The 26,386-nt window shown below is 52.2% G+C and overlaps 1 long non-coding RNA gene across 1 annotated transcript; it reads right to left on the bottom strand.

Annotated features, from left to right (window-relative positions):
- Positions 1 to 326: 326 nt before the first annotated feature.
- Positions 327 to 14,032, bottom strand: LOC143678321 (uncharacterized). The gene is made up of 3 exons (XR_013173148.1): positions 13,948 to 14,032; positions 3,535 to 3,719; positions 327 to 2,326 (listed from the first exon to the last, which is right to left on the bottom strand). It is a non-coding gene; the product is annotated as an uncharacterized LOC143678321 (long non-coding RNA).
- Between the last annotated feature and the right edge of the window lie 12,354 nt (positions 14,033 to 26,386).

Raw genomic sequence — 26,386 nt, 5'->3', positions numbered from 1 at the left:
GGTGAAACCAAAGGAGCTGCTGGGAAGGTAGGAGGAAGAGCAGCAGACAGTAGGCTCTGGAAGGCGAGTCTGGGCAGTAGGTGGTGACCCGGGCAGGGGCACTAGGCCAAGAGGACGAGAACACAGATGGCTGTTGTGCATTGTGATGGTGCTGTGGGGGCACGAGCTGTGCAGGTAGAGTTGGGGTGCACCTCTACGGGGTGCGTTCGAGAGTAGAAATTAAACAGCAAAGGAAGAAATGAAGAGTTTTCTGATGTTGAGCTCCATTATAAAGTCGCCCTCTGTGCTAGTTCAGAAGTGTTGTATACCCCAGAAAAGCCACATCCTTTAATCCTGATTGTGTTTCATAGGGTGGAAACCCTTTGGTTTGATTTCCTCCGTGGAGGTGTGCCATGCCCAGTTGTGAGTGTGGCCTTTAGATTAAATGGAAAAATGACTCCACCCATTCATGGTGGGTCTTGATTAGTTTATTGGAGACATTTTGGAGAACGCTTAGAGCCGTGAGACCCAGACATTTGGAGATGCAGAAAGAAAATGCCCCAGGGAAGCTGCTGAAACCAGAAGCCAAAGACCCCAGCAGACGCCAGCCCCAAGCCTGCCCAGCTGTCAGAGGTGTTCTGGACCCTTCAGCCTTTCTTGAGTCAAGCCATCTTTTCCTGGATGCTTTAGTTTAGACATTTGTATAGCCTTAGAATGGTAAACTTGCAATTTAATACATTCCCTTTATAAAAGCCAACCCATTTCTGGTATATTGCTTTTCAGCAGCTTTTAACAAACCAAAACACCCCCACCCCCGTACAAAAAAAAAAAAAAAAAAACTAGTTCATACACTGGATTTTTGTTTGGCTGGTTATTTGTTGTTTATTTTGTTTTGTTTTTGACTTTTTCATGTTTTCTTATCAAGCCTTCCTGTGTTGCTGGGGGAGCACAGATGGAAAACTGGCTGTGACTCACTAAACAAGAAAGCATTATTTTCACCTCTGCATCCTCTCCTGGAGGTGGGAAAAAAAGGGTTATCGTTGCTAAAGATTCATTCCTTCAGATTCTAACAAGAATGCTGTGATGGCTGGAAGCTATGTACCCCAAAAAAGCATGTTCTTCTGTGGGTGTGGCACAACCCAATGAGAGTGGGTCTTAATTCTGTTACTGGAATCCTTTAGAAGCAGAATGAAATTCAGGCAGGGGAGACAGAAAGAGAGCCACCGAGGGAGCAGCCAGAAGCTGAGCGTCAGGAGGAAGAGAACAGACCAGCTGCCCCGCTCAGAGCCCAGGACCAGGCTCCCTGCAGCTGCCCCACAACGCCTGTCTTGGGGAAGAAGGCATTGATTGCCTTGGCAATGCTTTGATTTCCTCTCAGTTTGGACTTCTCTTTGCTTCAAAATTGAGTGATTAAATTTCGATTGTTTAAGCCAACCCTGTTGCATGGTATTTGCTTGAGCAGCCACAGAAACAAGCATGCCACAGCTCGAAATAAAGATCATCTTTCTTGCTCTGATATGGCAGCGTAGAGAACTTTTTGAACTGGAGGGCTGACGGGTTATCTAGACACTCTTGAAGCATAAGTGAGGCCAGGGGACCCAGTCCTTCGTGCTGCTTCAGCGCCCCACTTTGCTCTCAGAGAAAGTGCTCCTGCAAAGCGTAGCCCGTCGCTGTGGGTCTGCCACAGCCTGCCGCAACGAGGATCAAGCAGCAAAGGTTCCAGCTTTGGCCTCTTCCCGCTTGTGGTGGGGGCCGCTTGCTGGCTCTCCTGGGGTAGTCACCCCATGAGTGGAAACGCCAGGCTTTGTTCGAATTCTGTGCATCTTGCGTGGGGTCCTGGAGATAAATCAGTCCCCGCCTTGAGCGGTAGGTGCCCGGGTTCTGGAGGCTCAGCATGGGCAGATCTTGAGCACCCGGTGGACATGGTCAGCACTGCTCCAGCCGGTGGCTCCAGAGTCAGGCTTCCCGTGGCCGCCCGGAGCTGGTGTGCCCAGGATGGCCCTGGCAGGCGGCCCCGTTCCCTGTCTTGCCCTTGGGGACCGGCCCTGTCGCCCTCCCTGCCCTGTGGGAACACCCAGCCTGCGGCGGCGTCTGCCCTCAGCTGTTCTGCCTTTCCCACTGTTTGCCACGGAGGTTGGAGTCACGCCGGCTCGGAGTCTGCAGAGCCCTGGGCGCTGGCCTTTGGTGTGCAGCTGGCACCGCCCCCCAGAGCCCTTCTCAGCCCTCCTCGGCCCTGAGGAGAGGTATCAGGTCTCGTCTTCCCCCTGAACTTCTGGGCTTCGAGGCTCCTCTCACAGCAGCTCTCACATCTGCATCTGTGGTGCTTGTCTACTTGATAGGAATGAAGCTTTTGGGGTAGATAAATGTGGTCCATCATTTCTTAGGAAATAAAATGCAAGGAGAGGGGCGGGCCGCGGTGGCTCAGCGGGCAAGAGTGCTTGCCTGCCGTGCCGGAGGACCCCGGTTCGATTCCCGGCCCCAGCCCATGTAAAAAAAAAAAACAAACAAACAAACAAAATATAATAAAACAAGAAAATGTTTAAAAATGTTTCCCTTTCTTCCATCCTTCCTTCCTTTCCTCCCTCTCTCTTTAAAAAAAAAAAAAAAAAAAAAAATGCAAGGAGAGCTTGCTGCACACCAGCCAGAGCCCAAACTCAAACCCCTCCTGTGAAGGGGGCGTGAACCTTGCTGATAGGGGGGAATTCGGGTTCAGACAGATTTCCCCCTGTGGGAGAGGGCCCTCCTGCATGGCGGCTCTTGGGACCCTAGCCGGGCGGCTACTGCCTGCGGTGCCCTGCGGCTGGGGACACGTCGGCTGATTGCAGCCGGCTATAGCCAGCTGTCACCAGTTTTATATTCATGACAGCAAAACAAGAAACAAGAATCGAGCGCTAATTTTAGCCTGATGAGAGATGACTTGAAGAATCCCAAACATCTTACTGCACTAAGCAGCCCTCCGCATCGGGCAGGCCGGAGGTGTTTGCCCATCAATGGGGCGCACGTCACCTCTGAGGGGCGCCCGGTCACCGTTACCTGGTGTCTCCCTGCCCTCCTTCTTAAAGGCAGCCTCCCCTGTGCCCTGTGCCCTGTGCCCTGCGCCAGCCTCCCGGTGTGCAGACCCAAGGGACAGCCCAGCAGGTGCCCCGTGCGGAGGAGAGAAAGGGGGCAGCCGTCCCCTTGCAGGCCCAGGTCCCTTTTCCCCATCGAGCCGCCGCGGTGTGTGGGCCTCTTGCTGGACGCAGCCCACTGCGCTCGCTCAGGAAGCCTGGGGTCCCCGCCGGGGCACTGAGGAGCTATCTGCCTGCTCCAGCTCAAGGGGCGGTGGATCCCCGCGCCCGTGGCGTTTTCCAGCACCGAGAGCTCTGCGGAAGCCGCCGGGAGGCGGAGGGTCCTGGGCCGCAGGGCGCGGCTGAGAGGGCTCAGGGCCTTGGTGCGCTGGGAGCCCTGCGGTCCCACCATGCCCCGCCCTGCCCGTCTTCCCCGCTTCCCTGACCCACGACCTCCTGCCCTTCTCGTAGGACCCTTGGATGACATGGGTGCCAGGCCTGGGCATACCTGCTGAGACCCTGCAGCCATGTAGGGTGCATGTCCATGGGTTCTGCGGTCAGGACCTGGACGCGTTTGGGGCCCATTTAATTGTCCACCTCCAGTTCCCACCTCAGAAGAAATGGGGAGGCCCTTTCCGGACGGTGTGTGGCTGCAGGGGCTGGCGATGGGGCTTGTGGGGCTGGCAGACAGGCCTGTGTTTGGAGAAAGCAGATAGCGCCAGGGCAGCGGCGTGGGGACCAACCTTCCTGTCCCTGGCAGCCACTGCGTCCTCCCCTTACTGGCCCTGCACCTCCTGCAGGGTCACTCCCCAGGCCAGGCTGGCCCTGCCCACGTGCACCCCCACTGGAGGGGAGGCCGGCGTGGAGCCCGCGTCGAGTCCTGGGCAGTGGACGTCCCAGCTCCTTGCTTCCTCGCCTCCTGATGGAATTAAACGAGAATAAATCCCTCCCTGGCACCTGGGCACAGCCCGTGGCCCGAGCGGTGTCATGGCCAGGCTCACGGCTGCGACCTGCCTATCAGCCCCACCATTTCCTGGGGGCAGCCAGGGAGCGGCCCGGCTGTGGCCTCCCAATCCGTGCACTCTGCCCATGGGGCACCACCAGCCTTGTCATCTCCTCCAGCGCCTCCACCCCGTCACGCTCTCCCGGTGCCCTCCACTCCGGTCTGTGCCCGGAGCCCTAACCTCTGCCCCTGGTCGAGCCCTTCACTCCCCAGGCCTCGATGCAGCTTTCCCCTTGCAGGCCCCCTGCTGCCCAATCCTGCTGGACAGCCCATCCCAGAATCCTGGCTTCTCCCCCCTGCCATCTCCCGTTTCCGGTGGGATGTTGTGGGCAATGTGGACTGAGTGGGCACGAGCCTCTGGGGACACTGGTGGGCACCGCCTCTCCATCCGTGGCTGCTACCCCTGGGGCTTGCCTGTATGTCACAGGGGCTGACATGGCAGGGAATAGCCGTGTGGCCCTCAGAGCTTCCGCTGACCCACCCTGGGTCGTCTGGGAGTGAGGGTGGGGGTGGGCTTTCAGGGCACATCCCGAGAGGCAGGGAGCAGGGCTGCCCTGGGGTGGGTTCTCCCTACTCCTGGCGTCCTTGGAAGAGGCGAGTCCAGAGCGGCGGGAAGGGCACAGCCTGGGAACTTCCAGCACTGCCCCCCAAGGGACAGTGGGACAGCTGCCCACAGAGCCTCGCTCTGACCGCCTGCCTCACCCTGCACCCTACCTAACGGGCAGCTGGGGCCACAGTGGCGCACGGGCCACTGTCCGCCTCTCAGCAGATGCTGTGTCCTCCCCAGCCCCCTGCTCCCCCCCAGGCCCGGCTGCAGACAAGTCTGAGATTCACACTCAGGTTTGCTCGACCTCAAAGCCTGTGCTCCCAGGACATTGCTCCCTGCCGCCGTCCCTACCTGTGGGGACCCTGCTTCCAGTTTCCCCCAGAACTTGGAGGCCAAATGGACAAATGCTCTCAGCGCCCTCCTGGCCCACATCCGCAGGTGTGTCTGACACAGATGGCGGGGTGCCACTGCATGGCCAAGGCCACGGCCACCAGCTCCTCTCCCCCCACCCTCCATCCCTTCTGACCACGCAGGAGCCCCCTCCCCACACGGCTTGGGGCCTCCTGTCAGTCACATGGTTCCCATCAGGGCTCAGGAACCAGGCCGCAGGCCCAACGGACCCACCTGATTTTGTGAGTAAAGTCTTTCTGACACTCACCCACCATCCACGGTCCTTCTGAGGCTGCTCTCCCTGCAGCACAGCGTGGGGCTTGTGGAGGGGACACAGTGTGGCCACAGAGATGGGATACTCATCCACCCTTTGCAGAAAGTCCCTGCCCCCCCCCAGGTGTGGTCATCCCGGGGCCCCTTTGATGCTGGGACTGAGGCTGGGGTGCCGTGAGGTTGGTGGGTGGTGGCAGTGGTGGGGGGCGGCAGAGTTGGGGGGAGGTGGGCCCTCCCGGACCGGCCGCAACCCGTTAACCACAGGGAGCCCCCAGAGGTGAGGGGTCAGCACAGGCGTGCTTCTCCCTGTCAGGGTGCCAGCTGAGGCCGCCCCTCCGTGGGGGTCTTGTACAGAGCTGGGACTGCAACCAAGAGAGAGTGGGGTTCAGGCCCCCTTGGCCTAGCCCAGGGCGCGGCCTCTGCGTCTGCTCCATGCATGCCGCTTCCAGCCAGGGCTGCGTGTGCAGTGGGGTGCCGAGGAGCTTTGTGGACAGCTGCAGAAAGACTTCTGGCTTTGGGGTGGTGACTTGGGGCAGCCCTGGGGCTTGGTGGCTAGAGCGTCCCAGGACTCCAGTGACCCCTGCCTTGACGGGGCCTGTGTCCTGTCCATGGAGCCTGGGGCCCGCGAGCCCCCGACCACCTGCCTGGCCTAGACAGCTGCCTCCTGGGACCCCCGGGGGTTCTCGGGAGTTTCTAGTCCTCTGCCAATGACCCCAAGGAGTTGCGGCCCCACATCTGTGCTCAGAAGAGGTAGGTGATGAGGCCCGGAGATGGGCCTAGGATCCCCCACAGGCGAACCTGAGCCCCTGCTGCCCACTGTCCACTTACTTGGGTGGCCCTCCCCCCACCACACAGTTAATCCTGTCCAGAGGCTGAGGAGCCCAGAGGTTCGGCCCTGCATGCTGCCACCAGGGAGTGGCGGGCCGCGCGCCTCCCAAGCCCTCCACTGCCAGGGCAGGCCTGGGTTTGCGGGACTGAGCAGCTGTTCTTGGTTCTGGCAGGCAGTCCTGATGGAGAGGAGCCCCTCCACACAGGGGCAGCGCCCACCCCACCTCGTCAGTGCCCACGAGGCAGAGTCCCTGGTCCCACTGGGCCAGCTGGCAGGACTGCAGGAGGGTGGGCGGCTTGGCCTGGGCTCTCAGCCGGGAGCAGGGAAGCGGCCGGGGCATGGCCATCCTTGGCCACCTGTGTACAGTGATGGGAGGGCCAGCTGGTCCAGCAAGGGGTTGCCCCTCCCAGGAACCTGGTGCTGGCCGGCCACCCCCTCTCTGGGCTCTGCATCCTCAAACGACCGGCGCCCCCTCGGGACCTGGGCTGAGCCACACGTGGTCACAGACCTCGTAGGTGCACCATGAGGCCCAGGACCTGCTGGACAGAGCAGATGGCCAGCCCTGAGGGCGTTGGCCTGGGCAGCTGGGAGCCTGGGCCCCTTGTCCCGGCTCGGCTACAGTGTCTTGGATGGTGCCCTGGCCTGAGCACTAACGCAGGGGCCTCTGGTCCACCTCCAGGCCCGGCTCCAGTGGGGCTGCTGCAGAGCACACAGCTGGGCGGGGAGGAGGTGGTCAGCGGCTGCTGGGCAGTGTCCCAGCTCCCCACACCCGCCCGCACCTCCTCACCTGCTGACAGCTGTAAGGAGGCCCCATATGCTGGGCACCAGGAGGGGGCGTGGTGACCAGGCTGGGGAGGGACACCCAGCCATCTCGCTGGACAGACGGCCCATGGCAAGGCAGTACAGGCATGAGGAGAGCCATGGGAGAGGGACCCGGCTCCTCAGGCCGGAGGGGAGCTGGCCAGGAGGCAGGAGGCTGGGTGGTGTGGAGGCTGGGGCATGGTGGAGGCCGGGTGGAGGTGGTGACCAGATGGTTGTGGTGACCGGGCAGAGGTGGAGGTGGAGGCCGGGTGGTGGTGGTGACTGGGTGGTGGGGCAGCACTTTACAGCCTGGCCCGTGGGCGTCTGCTGGCAGAACCAGAGGCATGGGCTCCAGTGCACCCACCCTGGCCCTGGCCAGCTGGCCCCTGCCCCACAGCCTCTTCCCAGGCCCAGCCCATCAGAGAAAGAGGCTCAGGTCGGGTCACAGCCAGGTCTTGCCTGCCCGGGAGCTGCACCCCCTGGGCCCACCGGAGTCGACCAGGATGCAGGAGTCTCGGAAACAAGCGTGAAGGGAGGAAATGCGCTGGCAGAGAAAGTAGCATGACACGCACGCAAAGTTGCAGGTGAGCCAAGAAGCCCATGGGGTGGCGGCCACGCTGCAAGTGTTGGGGGCCTGGGGGAAGCCGGTCAGCAGGGCAAATGGCAGGCAGAAGGGTCGGCTGGGAGGTGGGGTTCCCTGAGGGGCTCCCAAAGGGTCTGGGCCGAGGTGACCAGGTCAGCAAGGAAAAGCAGAGGCAGCGCCCGAGTACTTCTCGGGTCCCGAGCACGAGGGGAGGCGCCGCTCTTGACCCCGGGCCAAGCGCGAGGCGGCCGCAGAGAAGGAGGCACGGCATGGTCCCCGTCCCAAGGCCCTGCCAGGCGGCCCCACCCGTCAAGGGTGCCGAGCACAAAGCCCGGGGCCCTGGCCCGGCAGGCATGGCCATCGCTGTCGTGCCTGGCTTTGCACAGCCTTCGGGCTCAGCTGTCCCCAGCTGCCTTCACTCCCGAAAGGCGCGGCGGGTCCTCGTGGGAACTTCCCAGGCAGAGCCGGGGAAGTGAGACTGCAGCTCTGGGAAATGGGAGAAGGAAGGGCTGCCCCTCCCCGAGGGCGCAGGGGTGTCCAAGCCTGTGGGAGTGGCCTCTCTGCCCTGCAGTGGGTGGGCCTGGGCCAGAACTTTCCACAGGGTCCCAGGAGGAAGAGAACAGCCTGGACTTGCCACACACGCCCCCAGCCCCACTCAGTCCCTCTGTCCCCACCACCCCGCAGGTTTTCCAGAAGCAAATTAGCTCTGAAGGGAAAGCAGACTATTTCCAGGTTTTGTGGGAAAAGCGTTAACTCTCTTCGCCAGCAGGGTCAGAATATCCAGAAGACTGGGCGCTGCTGCTCAAACCTGAACAGGACGGGAGCATGGAGAAGAGGCAGTGCACAAACATGCCCTCGAAAAATGAATGGTCAAATGCATAAGGAAAGGTCACAGCATGCAAAAGACAAACGAAGAGCCCAATATAGAAAAAACATCACCATTGGAAAGAAAGAAATTCTTTATGCCTATAATTTGCCTGAATAGTTTGATAAGGACAATCAATTGATTATCAATCAATCACATGAATAAGGAAGAAAAATAAGACTCCAGACCTCAGGAAAGAAATCAAAGACCAAAATTGTATCAATAAAATTGTGATAAATAAATTAGAAAGATTAAGAGATAAAATAGGTAAGGCTGAAATCAAATCATTAACAAAAAGAAATGGTTCTCAAAGTGTGGTCCAGGCCCAGTAGTCCAGCAGCATCTGGGGACGCGTTAGAAACTCGCACCCAGGCCCCAGGCCTGCTGAATCTGACCCTAGGGGAGAGGGAGGCAGCAGAAAGGGCTTCAACAAGCCCCCAGGATCCTGGGGCCAAAGTGGGGGAGTCACTGACCCCCCTCCAAGCTTCAGACACTCAGACGAAAGAAGATAAGTAAGACACAAAGATTAAAGAATTAGATTTTTATTAGGAACTTTCAATTTATAAACTTAATTTATATTGAGAATAGAGATTCCAACATAAGGATAATTGGTGTTCATTTACTTTCTGCTGTTGAAAACGAGCAATTCCAACAAATGGAATAGAAAAAAAATAATGTTCAGAGATAAAATACAAAAAAATAAAATTCACTGAAATAAAGAAACAACTGGCTGTGCCTGTTGAAAGCTCACCCTATGTGCAAACACACACCCATGCAAAGATTCTGACTGCTCAACAAGCAGATATTCCCAGCTGGAATTCTACTCTTCAAGGCCAAAGGAAGCCAGGCATGTAGGCAGGGAAAAAAGTTGCCAAGACGGGGGAAAATTAGATCAGTGCCAGAGTTTTCCACAACCACATGGAAAGTCAAAATGCAACGGGGGATGGGCACTCAGCCTTGAGGGAAGCAGTACATGAGCCGGGGCCCACTAGGGCACATGCACGAGCTGTCGTTCTAGCACCAGGGCACACCCACGCACTGTTGTTCTAGCACTAGGGCACACGCAGCCTCCGTGAGCCACGGCACAGCTCAGGCTCCTGCAGCGAGAGCCACCAAGGAGAAGGGTCAAAATGTAGACCCCAGCAATGGAAGCCTTAGTGAGAGCTGTCACAGCACATCATCCACTGAAGCGGAAATGCAGTAGCAGTGACTGGGAACCACGAATACAGAACAGAAAAGTTAATTCTAGAAACATGGACAACACCCAAATAAGCAGAACCTGAAAGACTGGGAGAAGGAAATGGAAGGCACCCATGTCCTGGAGCTGAAATGCCGCCAAGCTTCCACATGAGTTTGAAACCTCTTAATCTTAGAGAAATATTAAGGAGACTGTATTTGTTGTGGTGCATAAGCATTTCAGGTTTAGAAAATCCATCAATTTTACTTCCATTAACTTTCCGCTGTTTAAAACCAAAATTAAACTAATTAAATATAATATTAATAGGCATCTTTAAATGTAGCATCCATGGTAAGTTTTCATTTTGGAAAAGTGAACCTATCTTTCCCCTTGTACACGTGATGCTCACTTGTGTAGCTGAAGGTCCCTCTGCAGAGAGGCATCTGGAATTTTTCCCCTTTCTTCCTTGAACATCTTCTTGCTTGGTCGTGCGTTGAGATGACTGCAACCCCGCATTCTTAGCACGCCGCCATGACCAGCGACGCACGTCCCCCCCTCTCTGTTGATATCTTTACCTTTACCCTCTTCGTTCTTGTTCCCCTCAACAGAAGCAACCATTTTCTTGGGCTTAATATATCTTTTTTGTTTGCATATGTTCCTGCATCGTGCATTGCTGTATTATACACATTTTTTAAATGTATGTAAACGGCTCTGGGCTCTATATGTCTGTTTCTCATTTTATTTACTCAACCGGATGTTGTTGAGATCCTCTCTTGCAGCTGTGCACACATCTGGCTTGGCTGTGGCCGATGCTTCGTGGTATTCTGCCACATTGTCTCAGTTTCCCCTTCTACAGTGGTGGACGCCCAAACTTCCTGAAATGCTGCAAAAATCTTGCACATTTAGAAAAAAATGTGTGCCTAAGTGGAAAATCATGTGTTGTCTGGAGGCCACTCTTTGAGCTAATCTGTTCTAGTCTTTCATTGTCATTGCACTATTTTATAACTCTGTTGAAGTTCTGGGTAACTGACAGCAATGCAGAATAAGTCTTATAGATGTACAAATTCTGTCCTGCTTAGTAGAAATCCAGTTGGCACCTTTCTTTTCCAGTGGAAAACTCAGTTTTTCCTCCATTTGTCCAGTCATTTAAATATTCCTGATCTGTAAATGTGTCTGTTCTTTGGATTCTCTTTTGAACCTGTTGCCAGTTATAACATATATCTGATTCTCTCATCGATTAATAAGTAGAATAAAGCCTCTAAAACATTCCTTTTATATCTCCAAAGTCATGATTTTACTTTTTTCTAAAGGTTATCTTTTTACACACATCCTCTCAGGGATCTGTGTGAGAATTTAATTTGGAAATATACCAGATATCAAAACTGCTGGATGGGCAGCAATTACGGGGCCCTGGGATGTTCCCCCATGTCCTGTCTCCTTCCTTGCAGGAGCTCCCTGAGTGCCTGCAGGCATCTTATCCCCGGGCGGTCTGTGGGACTCGCTCCAGTCCCTGGGCGGAGAGTGGGGTGACAGGCCTCATCCCAGGCCACAGCCGAGGGCAGCCGCAACACAGCTCTTCTCCCTGACGTGGTGACTGCCCCGTTCAGCCTGCTGTCTGCTCCTGTAAACAAAGTTTTATGGAGACACAGCCAAATCCATGCATTTGCATCTTGCCTAGACCAGCAGTCGCGCAGTTGAGGCACCTCCCCTGGCCCGCAGAGCTGGAGGCATCTGCCATCCGGCCTCACAGAGACATGTGCTGCCCCGGCTTGGATGGGAGCAGGAGGTGTTTGTGGGCTGTGGCCACAATCGGGGTGGTGTGGCTGTGATCCGGGTGGAGGGGCCACGATCTGGGTGGCATGGCTGCATCTGGGTGGTGTGGCTGCATTTGGTTGGTGTGGCTCATCCAGGTGGCGTGGCTGTGATTTGGGTGGCATGGCACCTCCTGGCTGATGCTGGCTCAGCTTGCCCAGGTGTCTGGGGCACAGACCCCCCCCGCCAGGTCAGCATCACCCCGCTTCCTGGCAGGGTGCAGTTTTCTGTTTCTTCTCTTTGGCAGGGATGGTTGTGCCACTGAGGTGGAGGAGTTCTTTTTCTAAGGAATTTGAGATGTTACAAATATCTCCTCCCATTTCTTGAATTTGTCTGCCTGGTTCAAATCCTTTATCATGGGCTTGTTTAAATTTTACAAAAATAATGGGATTTTTCTTTTTTGTTGCTTTTGGGGGGGGGAGATTTTTCTTAAAAACTGCAAAAAACAAACAAGTGTGGCAGATGAGATACCCTTTAAGTGAGGGCACAAACGTTGGAACAAGTCAACAGCTGCTCTGGGCAGCTGACCCTGGCAGCAAGCTTCCTGGGACGCATGAGCTTGGCGCATCCAGAGTCATTACATATTCGCTCATCTGCTCCCGTCCCGCGGCGCTCCACCTGCACCTTCCCAAATACACCGTGCTGGCCGGTGCCCTGCGCGGCTTTGCACCCATCACCTCCTTGGTGAGTCGCCAGAAGAGGCTGGGCCGGCAAGGCTGGGGCTCCCAGGCCGCGGCCAGGTGCGCTGAGAAGCCCTGAACCCCCACAGCTGCCGCGGGTCTGCTCCCTCGGGAACCAGCCAGAGATATGGAAATCCCTCCCGGGAGGACACAACGCCAGCAGCTGGGGCGCGGACTGTCCACGGCCCCCACCATCTGGATGTGGGGACCTCACCTGCGTCTACCTAAGAGCTCTGTAAAATAGTCGTCCACGAGAAAAACCTTTCCACGTGGCAATATTTCTTCCAGCTTCGCGGCTGAGCAGGAGCCACCTGCCCACGCGAGACTCCGACCGCCAGGCTGTATGCGTCGGGTCACTGCACAGGCCTCCGAACTGACGCTGGGACGTGCGTCGCCGTTCCGTCTCTCCTGCGCCATTGGCACGTCCCTCGCCCTCCACCCCCCCCCCCCCCCGCCGGGCCCCCAGGCACCTCGTCTAACTAGGGTTTCACCTCTGGGCAGCACCCACAGTGCTCAGAGCTGCGTAAAGCAGCCGGGGCTTGGCAGCAGGGCTGAAAGGCGCTCGCGAGGAGAGCCCAGCGCGCAGGGACCCGCATCGCGCACACAGAGGGGGCCGCCAGCCTGCCCGCTGAGCCCCGTGCCCAGGAGAGGGGTGTCACGGCAACTGAGAACCCAGGCGTGTCTACACGGGCAGCCCCAGGCGCGTCCTGCTCCGGCCAGCCCCGGAGGCCCAAGCCTCCCAGTCCTCACACAACCTGCCGGCTGTCCTGTCCTGACCCCACCTTACAGGTGGGGAGACTGAGTCCCTGAGGGGCAGAGGGGCCCCGCCGGGGAGTGAGGAGCCGGTGGTCACTCCCACAGTCGGCTCAGGTCCCTTCACCAGGGCCGCGCTGGTCCCATTGGGGCTCAGCAGACAACCTGGGACATGGCAGGGACCCTGGGCGAGCGGGCTCTGAGCTCGAGGGACCCAAAAGGGACCCAGCGGGGGGTTTGTTGACTCACGGCCCCCACTGAGACGCAGCGGCCCCCCAGAAAACAGCCTGGGGGTTTCTCAAAAAGCTAAACACAGACTTGCCATTTCCACGTCCACCCAAAAGAAATGAAAACGTGCGCCCGCACGCAAGGTACTACAGAGACAGTGTTCCTAACAGCCGAAGAGGGGGAAACAGCAGATGTCCGTCCACAGACGGAGGGACAGACAGCGCGGGCTGCGTATCCGCCCAACAGAGGCTGCCATTCGCCCCTGAGAAGGAGGGAACAGCCGAAACTGCCGCTGCGCGGGCCTGGATGGAGCTGGTCGGGAAAAAACCCGAGTTACAGGATCTGCTTGGGGCAAACAGGGGCAAGCGGACCTCAGGGTGGCACGGGGGGACCTTAGGGTGGCACGAGTGTTCCAGAGTTGGCTGCAATGGTGGGTGCACAACTCCATCAATTTACTAAAAATTGAAATGCAAACTTAAAATGGGGAAATTTCATGGCATATAAGGTGTGCCTCAATAAAGTTGTGAAAAGAGTTGCTAAAAAAAAAGTTAGCAGGCTCAAGGCTGCAAGTTACTGACTTTGTCTTAGTTTGCAGCTGAGTGCGAGTCGCCCTCCAGCCTCCTCCCTGCAGGCGAGCCTCAGTTTCCCCTTCGTGCCTCTCTCCTCCCTGCGGTGGTTTGGAGCTGGTGGTGGGGCTCCTGGCCCCTGAGCAGTGGTTTGTGCCGAGGGCCATGAGACCTCGTTCCGGACGGCGTGCTGCCCGGCCTCAGGAAGGGGATGCCAGAGGAGGTTGCCCTCCCCGCAGCGTCCACGCGCCCAGCCCGCCCACGCCCACGAGGAATACAGCTTTTGGGTCCCTGGCTCGCGAAGCTTGTTGCTGGCGTCAGCATGTGTAGGTGTCCGGTTCCCGCTGCTGAAACGCCCTTCTCCCTCCCTCCCCTCTGCCTCGTGCGGGCAGTTCAGAACTGCCCCACACTCACCGCCCAGGCCGGGCCGGAGGTCGCTGACTCCGCATCCTCCTCCCTGCTGCGGTCCTGCCCGTGGGGCAGCCCCCTCCCAGGCTGGTGCTGGTGAGTGATCACCTCAGGGGGTCACTGCCTACCGCATAAAGGAGGAGGAGTCACGCTTGCGCCAGAAACGGCCATTAGGGGGCCTCACCTGCCGGAGATGAGCAATTACGTCTCACGTTTCCAGAGGGATCAGTCGGTCTGGGTGGACCACTGCAGAAGAGCACATGCCGGCTTGTGGGTGGCTGACTCCGTAGACTTGGCTATTCGGGCGCTCACTAGGTGTCCTTTCCTTCTTCCCGTGAGTGCCACAGAGACCCCCACCCCCACCCCCGAGGCGCCTGATGTTGCCAGCGCTTATTATTAGCATTTTAGCGGCGTCCTGGCTGTGCGCGGGGTGGGGACTTTGGCTTCCTCCCCAGCGTGGAGAGCAGGCCGTAGTGCTCTGGCTGCCCACCTCGACCTGCCCGTCCCGTAGTGGGCGAGGTTGCGCGGGGCCTCGCGTGCAGGACCCGGGTATTTCTCTCGGAGCTGGACGGAACCAAGGGGGCGGCAGCTGAAGGCGCAGCTGCCTGGAGGAGGCGGGAGGGCTTCCCGCTGGAGGCGGCGGGCGAGGGAGAGGGGCGCGTGGCGAGCCGAGGGACCCTGGCTGAGATGCAAGAGGCCTTTAACGAGAAGGAAAGTCAGTGCCGGTTATGTAACTCAGAGAGATGGACAGCACTGCCACCGTGCATTCTGGCTCGCGGAGAGAGCGCTGCCTTTGACTCACCTTTTCCTGTCCATGCAGGCTCGGGGGGACTGAGGAGAATAAATCCGTGTCTGCAGGTGCGCGGTGAGCTCCCTCCTTGTCTCACTCTGAACCTGACTTGCCTGAATCACGTTCCCACCCAGCGGCGGGTGTCCATGGGTGGCGCCGCAGTCCTTAAAGGGGGCCTCTGTGCTGTCTCCAGAATATTCTGCCCGGGCACTGCTGTCCCCTGGTGGGTGGTGGTCACAGCTCATGCGGCTTGGCCACCGTGGCTGTGCTGCGCTGGCCCCTCTTTGGGGAGCCTCGGGGAGCCCCGGGACACTGGGTGGGGGGGGCAGGGAGCACAATGAGACTCTTGTCTTTAGATGGGTGGCTGTCTGCTTTGAGAGCTTTGGGGAGAAACAAGTGAAGGTGGCAAGAATAGGGGGCCCGTGGCACGGTCTGGGGAGCAGACAAGGACAGGGCCGGGGGCAGTGGGCCCTTCACCCAGAAGCTTTTGCCCTGCGGTCAAACGCCCAGGCCTGTGTCCCCGCGGGGTCAGCCACTGTGGTAGTTAGATTCAGGTGTCAACTTGGCCAGGTGAAGGCACCTAGTTCTGTTGCTGTGGACATGAGCCAATGGTGTGTGAACCTCATCTGTTGCTGATTACATCTGCAGTCGGCTAGGGGTGTGCCTGCTGCAATGAATGATGTTTGACTTAATTGGCTGGTGCTTAAATGAGAGAGCACAACGTAGTACAGCCCAAGCAGCTCGGCATTCCTCATCTCAGCACTTGCAGCTCAGCCCAGGCCTTTGGAGATGCAGAAAGAAGTCATCCCGGGGAAAGTTGTTGGAACCCAGGGGCCTGGAGAGAAGACCAGCAGAGATCACCCTGATCCTTCCCATGTAAGAAAGAACCTCAGTGGAAAGTTAGCTGCCTTTCCTCTGAAGAACTAATGAAATAAATCCCCTTTTATTAAAAGCCAATCCGTCTCTGGTGTGTTGCATCCCGGCAGCTAGCAAACTAGAACATCCACCCTGCACCTCCTGGTCAGGAGGCGGCTGAGCCTGTTGGGGGGTCACTTCAGGGGATGCAGGTCAGAGGCAGGGGTGGGAGCAGAGCAGGGGGGATGTGGGGGAGCAGGGGGGATGTGGGGGAGCAGAGGTGGGTGGGAGCAGTGGGGGTGTCAGAGAAAAGGGGTGGAGCAGGGGGGTGGGAGCGAGGGGGTTGGAAGCAGCAGTGGATGGGTGGAAGCAGAGGGGGGTGGGAGCTGCGGAGGGGTGGGGGCAGAGGGGGGTGGGAGCAGAGTGTGGGGGTGGGTGGGAGCAGAGGGGGTTGGAACAGATGGGGGGGTGGGAGCAGCAGGCAGGAGCCCCCGAGCCGGGGGGTGGGGGGTGGGGGTGGAGGGCACGGGCCTGCTCCTTGCACAGGGCTGCGAGACCAGCGGGAGGAGGGGCCCGGTACCCGGGTAGGGGCCTCAGCTGGGGGGTGTGGGGTGGGGGGGTCTCCCTCCTGGGCCTCCAGACAGCGTCACCCACTCCATCTGGGAATTTTCAGAAAAGCAGGACCGACTCCACAAAATAAAGGTAGTTTCCAGCTCTCACATGCTGTTATTTTTCCCTCCGCTTCTTGTCCATGCACCCCTACTTTTGCCTCATGTCTTATAATCTCCTTCCCTGGTCCCTGGAGTCCGTGTACTCTTCACTCTCTGAGAACATAGCAGCAGTTTGTGTATACATTTTCTTCTGATCCTTGTGCCTTCGAAGCAGCTGTCTTGCCAGCCCTCTTTGCTGTATCTGCTTCCTTTCCATGTACGTTCAATCCTGGCCTCTGCGGAGACCCCTTTCCACTCAGGTTGGACGGGGGGCATGGCATTGGCACCTGCTGTTTTCCCACATGATGCGGCAGGCCCCTCTGGACTTCAGACCCTACCGACCTGGGCACTGCTGTTCGATGCGATGCTTTTACCTGTTCATTTTGAAATGATTACAGGTTCACAGAGAGCTGGGACCAGACAGACAGGCCACCTGTGCCTCGCCCGGTCCCCACAGGTGCAACATCCAACCAGGAAGCTGACACCGTTGGAGCCGTGCCCTCGTGAGATGCCACCCAATTCACCTGCCCGCCTGTGCGTGAGTGTGCAGGTCTGTGCAAGTGTGCCACATGTGCACATCTGTGCCGCTGCCATCACGAGACCCACCTGCCTCCTTTCCATCACCCGTGGCTCTGCCACGCCCCTTTGTGACCACTCTCCCCGTCCTGTGCTCCATCCCTGGCCCCGCGACCACAAGCTTCCCTCCACCTCCACCATCCATTCGTTTCCAGGGTGCCACGTGAGAGGCGGGCGCCTGCGGCCCATGGCTGGCTGGTCTGCGCTAGCTGACACCCTTGACAGCCGTCACGTGGATGCGTCAGGAGCTGCTCCTTTCACTGCTGAGGACACTCCGCTGTCTGGAGCTGCCACCGTTTGTCTAACCATTCACCCACTGAAAGAAAGGTAGGTTGTTTTCAAATTGTGGCAATTTCAATAAAGATGTTTTGCACATTTGTGTACAGGTTTTTTGTTGATATATGCTTTCATTTATCTAGTATAAAATGCCCAGGAATATGACAGCTGGATTGTGTGGTCCTAAGTGTATACTGAATTGTTTTGGGTTTTGTTATGAAACTCCAAAAATATTTTCCCGAGTGGCAGTGCTGCTTTACACCCCCTCCAACAATGTAGGGGAGCCCATCATCCTCATGGGCCTCTCGTACTGTCACTATTGTTTACTTCATTTGCTCTAACAGGGGGGCTGTTCGTCAGGGTTCTCTAGAGAAGAGAACCAGTAGGAGAGATCTGTAAATATGGGATTTATAAAGGGGTCTCCCTCAACAGTGCAGATGCAAGAGTCCAAAATCCACAGGGCAGGCCACGAGGCTGGCAGCTCCAATGAAGGGTCTCAGGGATCTCTACAGGAGCAGCTGCTGGCAGGAGAAATGAAAATTCTCTGTTTTCCCTTAAAGTCTTCAGCTGATTGGGTCAAATCCAACTGATTGATCCTCTCGCAGGTGGGAGACACACCTTAGTTGATCGCGGGTGTGATCAGCCACAGACACAATCAACCAACCGATGCATTGATAACCCACCTTCCAGTTTATCAATCTGCCACGGGATATTCTGCAGTAACGGTCAGGCCAGTGCTCACCTGGCCACATCACCTGGCCAAGGTGAAACCCGAACCCAACCCTCACGGAGCTGTTTGAGATCTCAGAGTGGGTTAATTTGTGTCTCCCTAGTGAGTTACAGCATGGAATATCTTTTCACATGCGAATTTGCTGCACAGCCTCTGATGAAATGTCTCTTTATGCCTTTTAGCCATTTTCTAATTGGATTGTTTGACGTTTTTTACTGCTGAGATTTGAGACCAGACGCAACTCTCTTGCCAGGTGGTCTCCCAGTCTGCGGCTTGTCCCTTCATTCCCTTGGTTGGGTCTTTCACAGAATACAAGTTTCAAATCTTCAAAAGGTCTTGTTTTCAACTTTTTTTCTTTTTAGATCATGCTTTTTGATTCAAATCTAAGGACTCTTCACCCAACCCTAGATCTTGAAGATTTTCTCTTATATTTTTTCTAAAAGTTTTACATTTTACATTTATATCTGTGAACTATTGTGAGTTAATTTTTATTTCAGATGGGAGACCTACGTATTGTTTAAATATTTGGCAAAATTCTCCAGTGAAACCCACCTGGGCCTGGGGAGTTCTTCAGAAGTTTTCCAATTTCAGATTTAAATTCTTTAATATTCATGAGACTGTTCAAATGACTTATTTCATATTGGGAAGTTGTGGTTTTTCAAGTAGTCCATCCATTTAATCTAGGTTGTGAAATTCACATGTTCAGAAGTGCTTGTAATATTTCATTAGTCTTACGATGGCTGTAGGGTCTGTAGTGTATCCTGTTTCATTACTGATGTTGGTAATTTATGTTTTGTTTCTCTTTGTCCTACTAGTGGTTAATCAATTTTATTGATCTTTTCAAAGAACTGAATTTTTGTTTTCTTAATTTTCTCTTTTCTTTTTCTGATTTCATGTTCATTGATTTCTGTACTTCCTTTCATTCTTTCCTTTCTTTTGGGCTTATTTTTTATTTTTCTCAAGTTCTTGAGCTAGAAACAAATTAATATCATACTTAGGTTATTGAGTTCATGATTTCAGAACTTTCCTGTTTTCTACATTCGGTAAATGTCCTTCTTGGTACTACTATAGCTGCATTCCACAAATTTTGATAGATTGCATTTTTATTTTCCTTTAGTTCTAAGAATTATTTTATGTATTTTTAGACCTTCTCTTAGACCCACATATTATTTAGAAATATGTTGTTTAATTTTCAAGTGTTGGGAAATTTTCCTCTTTCTGTTAATTTCTCCTTTAATTCCATTATAGTCAGAGAATAAACTCTGTATGATTGAAATTATTTTAAATTTGTTGTAGTTTGTCTTATGACCCAAGATATGGTCCATCTTAGTGAATTTCACAGGCATTTTAATAGAATGTGAATTCTGCCATTGTGGAGTGGAATGCTCTATACCTGTCAGATTCTGTGGGTGGGTAGCATTATCCAGCTGATTTTGTATCTTGTAGTTGTAGTGATTAAAATGTCCCAAACTATATTCATGGATTTGTCTATTTCTACTTACAGTTTCTGCACTGTGAATTTGGAAGCTCCATTGTTTGGTGCATATGAATTTTGTATTGCTATGCTTCCTTGTGTACTGATCCTTTCATCATTATCTAGCGCCCCTCTTTTTCCTAATAATTTTCTTTACTCTTAAGTCTACCTTATCTGGTAATTTATATAGCCATTCGTGCTTTACTTTCTGATTAATATTTGTACAGTACATGTGTGTTCATCCTTCTATGTATGTTGTAGACAATATAAACTTGTCTTATATTGTGTTTTAGCGTGTTTAGTTGTTTGCATTTTACAAGCCTGCAATACCTTTTTAATTGTGGTACTTAGACTAAGTTTGCCTTTTACATTTTTTCCTACTTTTCTTGCATCTGTTTCTTGTCTTTATGTTTCCATTTTCTTGCTTTCCAGAGTGTTAGTTGAACAGTTTTACAATTTCATTCTGCTTTATCTATGGTGTCTTTAAGTACATTGTTTCATAGAGTTTTTTAGTGATTACTTTATCATAGTACGATATACATGTATACCTTATCGTAGTCTACCAGTATAAATGTTTTACCATCTTGAGTTTATTGTAGAAATCTTGTTTAAATTTTTATCCCATTACCCTACATTATTTAAAAATAAAATTGTCTTAAATATTTCCTCTACATACATTACACACTATATCAGATGATGTTATAATTTGTGCTTCAACTGTCAAACATAATTTTGAAAATTAATGAGTGGAAGTATAGTCAATTTTACTTACCTCTATTTTTATCTGCCCCTTTATTGTTGCTTCTTTCTTGAAGTTCTGACCCATCTGTCATCACTTTCTTTCCGTTTGGAGAATGTCTTTTAAGAAGGTCTATTGGTGACAAATTCCTTTGGTTTTCTTTCATTTAAGAATTCGTTTATTTCTGCTTCATTCCTGAAGGCTGTTTTCACTGGAAACCGGACCAGGATTTGTAGTTCTCTTTTGGAAAATGTGGTGCCAATTCTTTCTGACATTCATGGTTTTCAGGATGAAGTCTGCTGAATTTCACACATTTTTCCTCCAGGTAATACCTACTTTCACCACTAGGGGAGTGAGTAACTAATTTGAGTGTTAAAAGGAGACATTTTACCAAGTTGGTAAAAACTTGCAATTACAAAAGAGGCATCAGGTGTCTCTGTAACTAGGCTAGTCTCATAGAAGTGATGGATAATAAAAGATGAGTGTAATTATTCACCATTATTTATTATTAGCATATTATGGATGTAATGTAGCCTGTTTATTCCCAAACCTCAGGACCCTTAAGTGAGAGCATGCACATAAATAAAGTCTAACGTCCACAAATCCCCTGGCCCAGGCCAGCCATGGTGACGCACTCATTCAGTGTCCTGAGAGCTGTCCCTGCCCCGCCAGGTCCCTAGGAGAGTCCAGCACAGAACTGCCCTGGCCCAAGGCCCGCTCTTTGCTTTGGGGCCCCTGGGGCTGGCCAGGGCCTCATTGCAGCAGGTTGCACAGAGGCAGCTTTGTGTCATTGCACCCACCTGGCAATGCTGGTGGCTGCTTGGCTGAGCCCCTTCATCAGTGAGGTGTCTTCTCGGCGCCCAGCTTGGCCGGCAGGGGCCCCAGACACACACTCGGGGATGCCTGGGATGGAGGAGCCTGGAGGAGAGATTTCAGGCTTCCAGGTGCCAGAACTCGAGGTGAGGGGTTCAGCTTGTGGGATGCGGCCCTCCCCATTCCCACTCCATGAGCTCCAGAGCACTCTTTGTCCCATAGACTGGACGTGGGACTCTTGGGTGCACCGTTACCCCACCCCCACCTCAGTGCCCCTCCTGGGGACCTGCCCGCTGCCTGGGCCACATTGGGTCTGCGCCTGCTCCCCATGGGCTGGGCTCTGTACCCTGGCACCCACTGGCTTAGGCCAGGCCCAGGTGGCACCCTGTTACCCTCGCAGGATGGTGGGCACAGCCTGGCGTGGGGCGGAGGCTATGGGTGAGCCAGAGCAGCTGTCCACAGACCCCTCTGAGGGGAATGTCCAGGCACTCCTGGGAGCCTGGTGCTGGCCCCTTCCCTAAGTGCCAAGGGCTGCGGCCAGGACCCCTCACACCTGAGTATTTGCGCCCTGGGCTGAGAAGCCAAGTTCTGGTGTCTCCAGGCCCAGAAACCATGTGGCTCTCCTCCTGCAGGCCTTTCCAGAACAAGTTCCTAAAATCTCAGCATCCTTTGATGACTATCACAGGGGCAGAGCTCATGCTTTGGGTGTACGGCCTAGGAAACCACCTCCTATTACAAGATTTATGGGATATTTCCCTACATTTTCTTCTAAAAGTTTTATCTTAGCTCTAATGTTTAGGTCTTTGACCCATTTCAAGTTAATTTTTATATAAGGTGTGTGATATGTATCCTCTTTGATTGTTCTGCGTATCTTTATCCTGTTCTTCAAGCACCATTTAATGAAGAGACTGCTTTGTCCCAGGTGAGTTGGCTTCACTGCCTTATCAAAGATCAATCACCCATAGATGAGAGGGTGAACACTCTCTGAACACTCTATTTGATTCCACTGATCAGTATAAGCTATCTTTATACCAGTGCCATGCTGTTTTGACCACTATAGCTTCGTAATATACCTTAAAGTCGGGTAGTGTGAGACCTCCGACTTCATTTTTTTTTCTCAGGATACTTTTAGCTATTCGGGGCACCCTGCCCTTCTGGGTAAATTTGATTTTGGTTTTTCTATTTCTGCAAAGCAATTTTAGGGGATTTTAATTGGTATTGCATTGAATCTATAAATAAGCTATCTGGCCCTGGACTTTTCTTTTTTGGGAGTCTCTTGATGGCTGATTCAATTTCTTTACTTGTGATTGGTTTGTTGAGGTTGTCTATTTCTTCTCAAGTCAATGTTGGTTGTTCATACCTTTCTAAAAAGTTGTCCATTTCATCTACTTGTCTAATTTATTAGCATATAGTTGCTCATAGCATCCTCTCATTACCGCCTTTATTTCTGTGGGGTCAGTGGTTATGTCTCCTCTTCCATCTCTGATTTTATTAATTTGCATCCTCTCTCTTTTTCTTTTTGTCAACCTTACTAAGGGTCTATCAATTTTATTGATTTTCTGAAAGACCCAACTTCTGGTTTTGTTGATTTCTCAATGGTCTTCATGTTCTCAGTTTCATTTATTTCTGCTCTAATCTTTGTTATTTCTTTCCTTTTGCTTGCTTTGAGGTTAGTTTACTATTCTTTTTACAGTTATTCCAAGTGAACAATTAATTCCTCAATTTTTGCTCTTTCTTCTTTTTTGATATAAGCATTTAAGGCAATAAATTTTCCTCTTAGCACTGCTTTTGCTGCATCCCATAAATTTTGATATGTTATATTTTCATTTTCATTTGCCTTGAGATATTTACTGATTTCTCTTGTAATTTCTTCCTTGACCCACTGGTTATTTAAGAGTGTGTTGCTTAGCCTCCATATATTTGTGAATTTTCTGGCCTCTGCTTGCTATTGATTTCCAACTTCATTCCTTTATGATCTGAGAAAGTATTGTGTATGATTTCAATCTTTTTAAATTTATTGAGTCTTGCTTTGTGACCCAGCATATGGTCTATCCTTGAGAATGATCCATGAGCACTTGAGAAAAAGGTGTATCCTGCTGTTGTGGGGTGTAATGTTCTATAAATATCTATTAAGTCTAATTCATTTATTGTATTATTCAAATTCTCTGTTTCTTTATGGATCCTCTGTCTAGATGTTCTATCCATTGATGAGAGTGGGGAATTGAAGTCTCCAAATATTATGGAAGATGTTTCTATTTCTCTTTTCAGTGCTTGCCTCATGTATTTTGGAGCACTCTGGCTTGGTGCATAAATATTTATGATTTGTTATATCTTCTTGTTGAATTGTTCATTTTATTAATACATGGTGTCCTTCTTTGTCTCTTTTAATTGTTTTAGACTTGAAGTCTATTTTTTCAGATATTAGTATAGCTACTCCTGCTCTTTTCTGATCATTGTTTGCCTGAAATATCTTTTCCCAACCTTTCACTTTCAACCCATGTTTGTCCTTGGGTCTATAATGCGTCTCCTGTATTCAGCATATAAATGGGTCCTGTTTTTTAATCCATTCTCCCAGTCCATGTCTTTTGATGGGGGAGTTTAATCCATTAACATTCAGTGTTATTACTGTAAGGGCAGTACTTTCTTCTACCATTTTGCCTTTTGGATTTTATATGTCATATCTATTTTTTTTCTCTTTTTATCTTTACTGATAGACTTCATTTCTACACTCTTCTCCACACCTCTCTTTCCTATCTACCTCTAGTGCTCCCTTTAGAATTTCTTGCAGAACTGGTCTTATCATCATGAATTATCTCAGTGATTTTTATCTGAAAATGTTTTAATTTCCCTCTCATTTTTGAAGGACAATTTTGCTGGATATAAAATTCTTGGTTGGCAGTTCTTCTCTTTTAGGATCTTAAATATATCATACTACTGCCTTCTTGCCTCTACAGTTTCTGCTGAGAAATCTATACATAGTCTTATTGGGCTTCCCTTGTATGTGATGGATTGCTTTTCTATTGATACTTTCAAAATCCTCTCTTTCTCTTTGACATTTGACAGTTTGATTAGTAAGTGTCTTGGAGTACATCTATTTGGATCTATTCTGTTTGGGGTATGCTGCCCTTCTTTTATTTGTAATTTTAAGTCTTTCATAAGAGTTGGGAAATTTTCAGTGATAATTTCCTCCATTAGTCTTTCTCCTTCTTTTCTCTTCTCTTCTCCTTCTGGGACACCCACAACATGTATATTTGCGTGCTTCATGTTGTCATTCAATTCCCTGAGTCTCTGCTCATATTTTTCCATTCTTTTCACTATATTTTCCTTTGTGTGTCAGATTTCAGATGTTCCATCTTCCAGTTTACCAATCCTTTCTTTTGCCTCTTCAAATCTAATGTTGTAGATTTCCATTGTTTTTTGCTTCTCTTCTACTGTGCCTTTCATTCCCATAAGTTTTTCAATTTGATTTCTCAAATTTTCCATTTCTTCTTTTTGTTCATCTATTGCCTTCTTTATATCCTCCTTTATATCGTCCCTCAACTTGTTGATTTGATTTTTGATGTTATTTTCCATGTCTGCTTGAATATCCTGAATTAGTTGTTTCAGCTCCTGTATCTCATTTGAAGTGTTGATTTGTTCCTTTGACTGGGCCATATCTTCAATTTTCCTAGTATGACTCATTATTTTTTGCTGGCATCTATACATTTAATTTCCTTAATTAGTTTATTCTGGAGATTGTTTTCACTCTTCTACCGAGGATTTTCTTGCTGGATGGCTTTGCTCTCTGACTGTTCTTTGACACTAACTTCAGCTTATTCTAGACATCTTGCTTAGGTTTTACTTAACAAATCAGAATTTTTCAGTTCTTGTTTTTCTGTTTCTTGCCCTGCCTATATGGAGACTTTTTTTTTAGGAGGGTCTTCTTAGGTACTATAGACCCCAGCCGGATTTTCCCAGACCAAACTGGCCTCCTATTAGGAGGAAAGAGTCACCTACATCTGTTTTCCCTGAGGGTGAGACCCAGCAGGTTGAAAGACTTTCCTGTGAAGTCTCTGAACTCTGTTTTTCTTATCCTGCCCAGTATGTGGTGCTTGTCTGCCTGTGGGTCCCACCAGCATAAGATGATGTGGGACCTTTAACTTTGGCAGACTCTCCCTGCTGGGGTCATGATGGAGACAGAGGAGAGGTTGTAGGCTGGTTTTAATGGCTTCACTTTTCCAGTCCCTGGAGTCTGAATTCCTTGAGGGAGGGATTCCACCTGAGCTGGGCCCCACCCCTCTCCTGGGGAAGGCATAGCCTCCAGGGAATTGCCTCCTTTCACCTGACCAACCTCTTTGCTGAGAAGTTTAATCCCACGCTTACCTTGGGCAGTTGGAGCCTGAGAAGCCTTGCAGTTGTATTTAATGAGCAACTAAGCAGTAGACACAAAGCAAAAAAAAAAAAAAAAATCCTTTTCAGAGCAGGACCCCTGTTCAAGAGCTCACATTGGTATGTTGCTCTGTGTATCTCCAGGTCCCATGTGCACACCCCCCTCCCCTTTTTTAGGGTCCAGCCCTTTTCAAGGATTTTCTGTTGTCCGATCTGAAAACCCTTTTTTTTTTCCCCTATCAGCCCTGCCCCCTCTGTGCCAGGGCAAAAACTCCTAGTACCTTTAGCTCTTGTTCAAGGCTTATCTGAGCTGGGGGCCTATTTTCAGCAGTCAGAATTTGTTAATTAATTCCACAAGTGGAGCTTGGCTGAGCTCAGCCCCTGTTGCAGGAACCAGCCTGTGGGGGAGGGGCCCTGGCCTCTGGGGCTTGGGGGAACTCTGTGTGGGGTCTTAGCCGGTCCAGTCATCCAGACTCGGGTATGCTGTGTGTCTGGTCACTGATGTCCACCAGCAGTTGCTCTGTCCTGTTCCTGCTATTTCCTTGCTGCTCTGGAGGACGAACCAAATTCCATACCTCACCAAGCTGCCATGTTGGAACCTCTCTCTGCAAATGGAGCTCCTCTGTAGGGCTCCTGCTCTCCACCTATAGCTCAGGAGAGAACACATTAAAAATAACCTGCAGCCCCAGCCCCACAGTAGATCTGTCTGCAGAAGCCTTTTGATTTTTCTCTCCCTTTGACTCTTCCTTCCCTTGAGGCTCTGCCTCCAAACTGTTCCACAGGTGCTGGACAGAGACCCTCGGTTCTGCTGCCCCCACACGCTGACCAGACCATCGCCTTCTGCTTTCTTCACAGGAACAGGGTCCTTTCGGAGGACACGGGTGGCTTTGCCAGCAACCCTGACAGCAGCTGCAACACTCAGGGGCCAGAGCAGGGCAGAGGGGCTGGGGGCTGGGGGCTGGAGGCTGGAGGCTGGGCAGAGGGGCTGGGGGCTGGTGGCAGGTGGCAGGTGGCTGGGGGCTGGAGGCTGGGCAGAGGGGCTGGGGGCTGGGGGCTGGGCAGAGGGCCTGGGGGCTGGTGGCTGGGCAGAGGGGCTGGGGGCTGGGGGCTGGGC

The sequence above is a fragment of the Tamandua tetradactyla genome, chromosome 3 (genome assembly GCF_023851605.1).
Source record: "Tamandua tetradactyla isolate mTamTet1 chromosome 3, mTamTet1.pri, whole genome shotgun sequence".
Classification (NCBI taxonomy): Eukaryota; Metazoa; Chordata; class Mammalia; order Pilosa; family Myrmecophagidae; genus Tamandua; species Tamandua tetradactyla.
The sequence above is the reverse complement of the archived record's forward strand: the minus strand, read 5'-3'. Positions and strand labels throughout refer to the sequence as shown.